The sequence below is a fragment of the Humulus lupulus genome, chromosome 6, assembly GCF_963169125.1.
Source record: "Humulus lupulus chromosome 6, drHumLupu1.1, whole genome shotgun sequence".
Classification (NCBI taxonomy): domain Eukaryota; kingdom Viridiplantae; phylum Streptophyta; class Magnoliopsida; order Rosales; family Cannabaceae; genus Humulus; species Humulus lupulus.
The window spans coordinates 169,739,262-169,746,474 of NC_084798.1; the positions used below are offsets into that span (position 1 = coordinate 169,739,262).

Here is a 7,213-nt window from a genome sequence, read left to right on the forward strand (position 1 = left end):
AAACAGTTCTTTTTAAATAATTGGCTTGTATTAATTTAGCTATTTACAAGTTTATGAACAAGGGTCAGTCAGTCATATGACTGATCGCTTATAAGTGTAAGATCATTTCTTGATCACTCGTACAGACATGATTGTCCATTTATTATGAGAAATAAAAGGAATTGTGCGCAACCAATTATTCTTGCCACACTACTACAAAATATCTTTTATGGGTCTCCTTTTTAGGACACGCACATAAATGTAAGTCCTAAAAAATGTTTTTGTACTTTTTAAGACTTTCATTGAAAGTCTTTAAAAAACACATTTTAGGACTCGCGATGAGTGTCCTAAAAAGTCCAAAGAATCCTAAAAGTCTGAATAGAAAATTTGAGTGTATAATATGAGTGGTGACTTTTAAGGACTCACTTTGGGTGTCCTAAAAGAGTATTAAGGGCACCCAAAGAATGCCCTTAAATATATTAAGTAAAAAGAGGGGATAAAAACAATTGGAGATTCGAAATTGGGGCTAGGGCATTTCAAACAAATTGTCTAACTTTACATGTAATATTAGTTGTTAATTAATTAAATTACTTATTATTTAAATAGTTAATTAAAAACAAAAAGTTTGATGAAAATTTATTAATAATACTTATTGGGCGTTTCAGCCAGGGATTAGGGTTCCTTTTTTTTTAGCACCACATAGTAGAAGGGAAGGAGAAGTATGGGCGGCTGGGTTCTCAACCAAGGTGTTCTTCTTGGCGATGACGATGATGCAGTGCTCGGAGACGGGTGCAAGTGATTCTTGATGCATGTTCCTAGTGCTCGACGACGGCTACAGGTGGCTATCGATGCCTGGACTTCTTGGCAATGCTGCAGAGGTGGTCGGAGCTGCAAGCGTCCTCGGCACGGCGACGGCGCAGGCTGGGTTGGTCTCAGATTGGGTGTCAGCAGCAGCAGGTATTTAAGCTTTATATTTTTATTATTAGTAGTAATAGATAGTTATATATTATATATATATATATATATGCAACTCTGTCGGTTCATACGAATGTGATGGAGCTTCTAGTTGGGGTCTTTCTTCAGACCTCTAAGCTTGGACTATCCATAATCTCATTCATGTCAGAAAATCTGTAAGTTTATTCAAATGTATATTTTTTTTCTTCTTTTTTTATGTGTCGGATTTATTGTTCTTGTTTTTTTTTTGTCATTTGGTTCTAGCTCTGTGTTATTATGACTGTATCTTCCCTAAGAAAGGTCTGTAGATTGTATTTTGTTTGGGCACTCAGCCCTACTCGAGCAAATTGTGATTATTTGGTATGAGATTGGAACATTTATTTTGATCATTTTCGTCTGTCTGTGTCATTGTATTTCTGTGTGTTTTCTCTTTAATGTGTATATATATATGCATATATAGGATGATGGTCCTACCTTTTTGCGGGTAACAATGGTAAGTCAATTTAATTATAATTGAAGTTTATTTCTCTTCCTGTAATGATGAGCCACAATTACAAGTGTATATAATCTGATTAACTATGACCTTTATGATTATTCTTTTTTGTTAATTTGTACAAAATTACAATTATTTCTAACTTATTTTTATATGAATTGCATTCATATTAGTATAATGTTAGATTGTATAGGAGTTTTGTTTGTCTTCTAATGCTTAAGTACTCTTTTCATTGTTATGCGATTCCAAATTACAACAAGCACCTAAGGTTTTCTCATAATCTTTCCGAGACAAAAAAATAACGCAAAGATGGTTGTATCCTTTGGCTAAAAATAAAAATAATGAGAAGATTCATTTGGTTTCATGTCATATATTATTCTCAGTTTTTTATTTCTTATGCATTCAAAGTGTTTGAAAAAATACCTAATAGAATGACATGAAAAGAATAATTATTTTTTAAAAAAAGTTGATTAATACTTGTTTTCTTTAATTGATAGAATACTTGTCCTCTAAATAATACACAGTGGAACATTCTTTTTTAGTGATATGGAATTTCTGATGGATTAGTGATGTGTTCTTGAAACTCATGTAATGTTTCTTTAACTTAATAGTTATACCTCATCTTTGATTTCATATATAAAGTATGTCCATTATTAATTTTGAGGCCCTAAGCTTCTCTGTAATACATTGTTGATGTTTGTGTGGGTGGGCAATATAGGCTTTGTGAAGCTTGCAAGCACTGAGATTTTCATTGTGTTAGTAACATTAAGTTATTTGCACATTTTTTAGTTATGTTTTTTTTTGTTATGCGTATTAAATCAATTAAGACTAGACATAGTATGCCTCTATGGCATGATGAAATCTTATTGAATGCTAATGATATTAAAGCAATTTATGACCTCCATCCCTGCTCACAACTTTTTGTTAGCCTTACTTATATTAGTATTTTTAAATATTCTACTATATACTTATCACATTTTATGTTCATTTCTTTCCACAACATTTTACAGGATGGCAATAGGGGTCCATGAGTGCTGGGTAAGTTTTATTTCCTTCTTTTCTATGGGTTAGCTTCTCTCTATTTTCTTCTTTTCAAGAACTTTAACACTAGATTTTTAGTTAATTGATTGAAACTTGGTGACTGCAACAGTGGGCTGGGCATCTCTGGGTTCACGGCTGGTTCATGGCTGGTTTTGCAGCAGGTTTTCTTTTTCTTTTTTTAATTTGTTTGCTTATATAAATATATATGCTATATATATTTTATAATTTGTAATATTATAATTTCAGATGGTCATGGATCCTTCTAGAGATCTCATCCTGGCTTACATGCAGAATGGTAGTGGATGACCACGGTTTTCCCGTGAGGATGATTATATCGGGCTTTATTGGGGGCTGCATGGTAAAATGGCTCAAGAGAATTATTGTTACTACCCCAGAATCTGACAACCTCTACCATTTCAAGGATAACAGAGTTCTTCCTTCTCACGTTGATGTTGAGATCGCTAACGCAGAATGTGAGTTTTCATTTTGACGTTATTTTTAAAAAAATAAATAAATAAACCACATAGTTATATTTCCTTACAAGTAAAGGTCTTTTGAAAATAAAAATATATAGATAGTTAATTTTTCGTGATATTTTCACTAGATTCTTTGTTTGTTTATTCTCGTTTTGAAAAAAGAAAAAGAAAAATTGTTTTGGTAATTAATTTAATGCTTTATGGTCAGCGGCTTTTCAGTCAAGGTGTAAAAAAATAATATTAATTTGTTTAAAAATCTTTGCAGCATGATGGTACAAGTTAGAACATATAATAAACGAGTTGAACATAAACTCGGTGATAACAATGTCGTGCCACGAGGAGATCTTGCCCATTAACTCGTGGAGCACTCAGAGACCTTACACGTTAAAGGGATATTCGTATTCGGGTAAGTCTATCATCAATATAAATATATTTGTTTTCTAAACTCAGATCTACATGGTTTAATATTAAGACTTAGTAATTATTTATTCATATAAAAATAATAATTTATTTGGTCAGAGCAAACGAATCAATGTTTAAAAAAACAAAAATTGTTTGTATTTTTACATGAATTGAAACAATAGGGGTATATTTATTACTGTGAGCTAGCTGGTTTGATTATGCTTTTGTAAGTAACAAAAATGAAGATGCTTAATTGGGTATGGGCTTTGTCTCATGCATGCCGACCTTGAATTTTTGAATTTTTTTATACGAATGGGGTTAACGAGCTATTTAGCTATTTATTTATTTTTATCTTTTTTTAAAGGGATTTATTATCTTTTAAACTTCTCATTTATCATAAAATAAAAGGAGTATATTTTTTTTTTAATGATAACTGTATTACTTTAGTGGAGTTTGAATATCTTAGATATTCATCCGTAGTGAAGTAGGTTTTGGGAATTTTGTGTGCTGCGGTGATAACGGAAGATGAGAATTTAAATGTCTTAGTGAAGTAGGTTCTGAGAATTTTGTGTGCTGCAGTGATATATGAATGAAAACCTGTGTGTTGTTTGATTTGTTTGATATGGTTGTGTTGATTGTGACAGATGGCTTGGCTAGTAAATTAGAGGATATGCAGTCCGATTTTCTATAGATTATTTTATACTTAGTTTTGCTTTGTTTTGTATGTTTATTTTATGTTATTTTCTTAATTTTAATTTTTTATTAAAACAAATAGGCACAATATGGAAAAAGAATGGTAGTTAACTAAAAACAAAGTAACTAAATGTTACTATTTTATAACCATCTCGGAACATAACATTTATAATGTAGAATATTAATTTGAAATTAAATTGTTAACTATATTGTTTTAAGGAATTGTTAAGAACTAAAGTTTAATTTTATGTCCAACACTAAAAAAAATTATGACAAGTTCTTAACCGGTCATCATCGAGTATTTATTGGATAATGTTTTTGAAATGGTTATCTTTAAACTAAAGTTCCAACACTTGTGTGATATATTGTAAAACTCACTTTTCAACCACCATATAATGCAGTTTCTTTTTCTAACCGTCACACACACACAAAATGTCTAAATAAAAAAAGCCCTTAAAGAGTTCATTAGACAAATAATAGAATAACGCATTTTGGACAAATAATGTTGCTCACAAATAGAGGGGCACAAAGTGTGTTGTGGTCTTGGAAGGTTACTCTTAAATTTGTGCACATGGGAACAAGGCTGTCTATTTTGGGGCTTGTTACTATGGTCTAGGTGTGGAAATATGCTCAAGTGAAATTCTCCCATATCATTGCAATACTTATGTGAACTTTTTAAAATTAAATGCAATGGTTTGACTGGGGTTTGCTACGTGATGCAAAGTGATTGAGTTTGCAATTGGGCAAGGGCTATTATATATTTGAAAGGATATTGTGATATTTTTGTTTTGAGTATATGCCAATGCCTGGGATGGTAGATTCAAACCACTTGTTTGAGGTGATAATGGCGACAATAGATGTACTAAATTGGTATATACTTACTGCAATATACGTTGATATTTGTTAAGAAAATGACATCATTAAAACTGTTCAGTTTCATTATTATTATTTTTTTGTTTCTTTTCGCAGGTTTGTTGATTGACGAAGAGGGAGTACGAATGGAGAAGACGAAGGAGAGAGTGAAAAGAAAAAAATGTTTCTTTGGAAATCTTGGCTCGGGGTTGTAGTTTAAGGTTCATTTTATAGTGGCATTCTGATTTTAATTATTTGTTTTATTTGACAGTGCAATATTCTCACATGTAAGGGGTAGAAGTTTTAGTCTACTTGATTAGTTGTTGGAAGATGTTGAAGTTTTACCCTTTACTTGTAGTTGCTAAGACAATCCTGCTTCATAATCAACCTGTTTAGTTTATAATTTGTTTATGGTATGTATGAAATATGTGTCTTCATGCTGTTGTTTGTCTATTACTGTGATACTATAATATTAATATCGTTCATGTTCTTGCTAATCTAATTTGTCAAGTTTAGTGTGTTGTGGTTTGTTATGAACTTTGATTTGTATTAAAATTTGGACTTTTCATTTAAATCATAATTTTTAATTTAAAATAAATATATATTAATTTTTTAAAAACTAAAATCTTAAAAATCTAACATATATAATACATTTTGGACTCTCAAAGGGATATATTTTTTTTAAATGAAAATTGTAGCTACATTTTTTTAAAAGAAAAAAATTACTTTTAAGGGCATGCAAAGTGAGTCCTAAAATCTTAATTTAAAGACACTCAACGGGATCTTTTAGGACTTGCATTACGAGTCTTAAAAATATTCTTTTAGGACTAGTGTTCCGAGTCCTATAATATTACTTAAAGGCACTCAACTCGATTTTTTAGGACTCGCAACATGAGTCCTAAAAGCTTACTTAAAGGCACTCAACGGGAGTTTTTAGGACTCTCAACGCGAGTCCTAAAAGACCTCAGTTTTTAAGGCTCTCAAATAGAGGACTCGCGCCCCGCGAGTCCTAAAAACTTTTTTAGTACTCGCAATGCTAGTCCTAAAAAGTCCTTTTTGTAGTAGTGCCAATTATTGTATTTATTACAAGTATTTGCTCATTACGTGTGTTGTTTTGCCATATTGTCATTTTTACAAGTGTTTATTACGAGCAGTAATGTTAGAGTAGGTCTTGGTCAAGGCAAGTGACCGAGGACCTTAAGCTCCTCAATCACTTGGGGGGCATATAAGGTACCAAGTAGGCAAAGCATATCAGTAGTATATGTAAACACACGAGGAAAATAAGGGAAAGCATACTACGGTACTTAGAGTATTTTTCAAAATTTTGTTAAATCAAAATAAAGTGCTATGCTAAGTTCAGTTATGCGAACAGATGTTATAATAAAATGCAAATATTATAATATCAAGAGTAAAATCCTTTACACCGCAAGCAGTTTCTGCTCGGATGTTCGTTAATTAAAAGGAAAAGTTGCCCATGTAGCAAAAAATAAATTTTCTTAACATCACGAACCGAGGTTCGTGTGTCCCAAGTTATAAATTTATATAAAAAAACAGGAGAAATTATGGAGCAGCTGGAGGATCTTGTGGGATCTGTTAGTCAATTGAGGCCCCAGCTTCCTCATCTAAAGGGACTACTTGAGCTTTCTCCTCCTCTTCAAGGCGAGCAAGGCACCTGGTCAGTTCAAACTGCCTCATATGCTATGGTAGATAGTCGAAGTTTGCCTCGTAATTGTTTTTCCAAAAAATATAGAAGAATTTAAAAGTGGCCCTCTTATACCTCTCTAAGTCGTTGGCGTTAGTCTCCTCGAGCAGTTTGATTCTCTCCTCCAGTTCATCATTTTCCTTTCTACTAATGGCTAGATCGTCTTGAATCTTAGAGGCCTTCCTGAAGTTAATCAATGAAGCCTCCTTATACTGTTCTCTAGACTCAGTGACTTTGGTCAGGGCATCCTTATGTTGTTTCAGCTCTTTGTCCAGCTTGGTGTTCTTTTCCAATAGTTTAGCATTCTTCTCCTCGGCCGCCTTGAGCTGCTCGGTGTGTTTAGCCTCGGCTATTTTGAGCTGCTCAGCATGCTTAGCCTCAGCCATTCTGAGTTGTTCGTTAAGCTGTTCGCCAAGCCTCTTCTCATACTGAGCAGTCAATGCCTCCGAGCGACGCCAACCAGTGCTCATGGTTAGAATTCCCTGCGATCAGAAAAAAGGTAAAACTGTTAGTGTAAATAAAATGACAAGATAATTAAATGAAGCTCAGCAAGAACGAAAACTTACGTTAAGCACTTCGTTCAACGCACGATTGAAGATTTGATCAACTTCCATGGAGTCA

General features: G+C 32.8%; 1 long non-coding RNA gene across 2 annotated transcripts; it reads left to right on the forward strand.

Annotated features, from left to right (window-relative positions):
* Positions 1-651: 651 nt before the first annotated feature.
* On the forward strand, positions 652-5,387 carry LOC133782712 (uncharacterized). 2 transcript variants are annotated; one of them, XR_009870678.1, is made up of 5 exons: positions 652-936; positions 2,437-2,594; positions 2,629-2,940; positions 3,209-3,349; positions 5,008-5,387. It is a non-coding gene; the product is annotated as an uncharacterized LOC133782712 (long non-coding RNA). The 2 variants fall into 2 exon arrangements; XR_009870677.1 differs by lacking the exon at positions 652-936 and having other exon boundaries at positions 969-2,594.
* Positions 5,388-7,213: the final 1,826 nt, after the last annotated feature.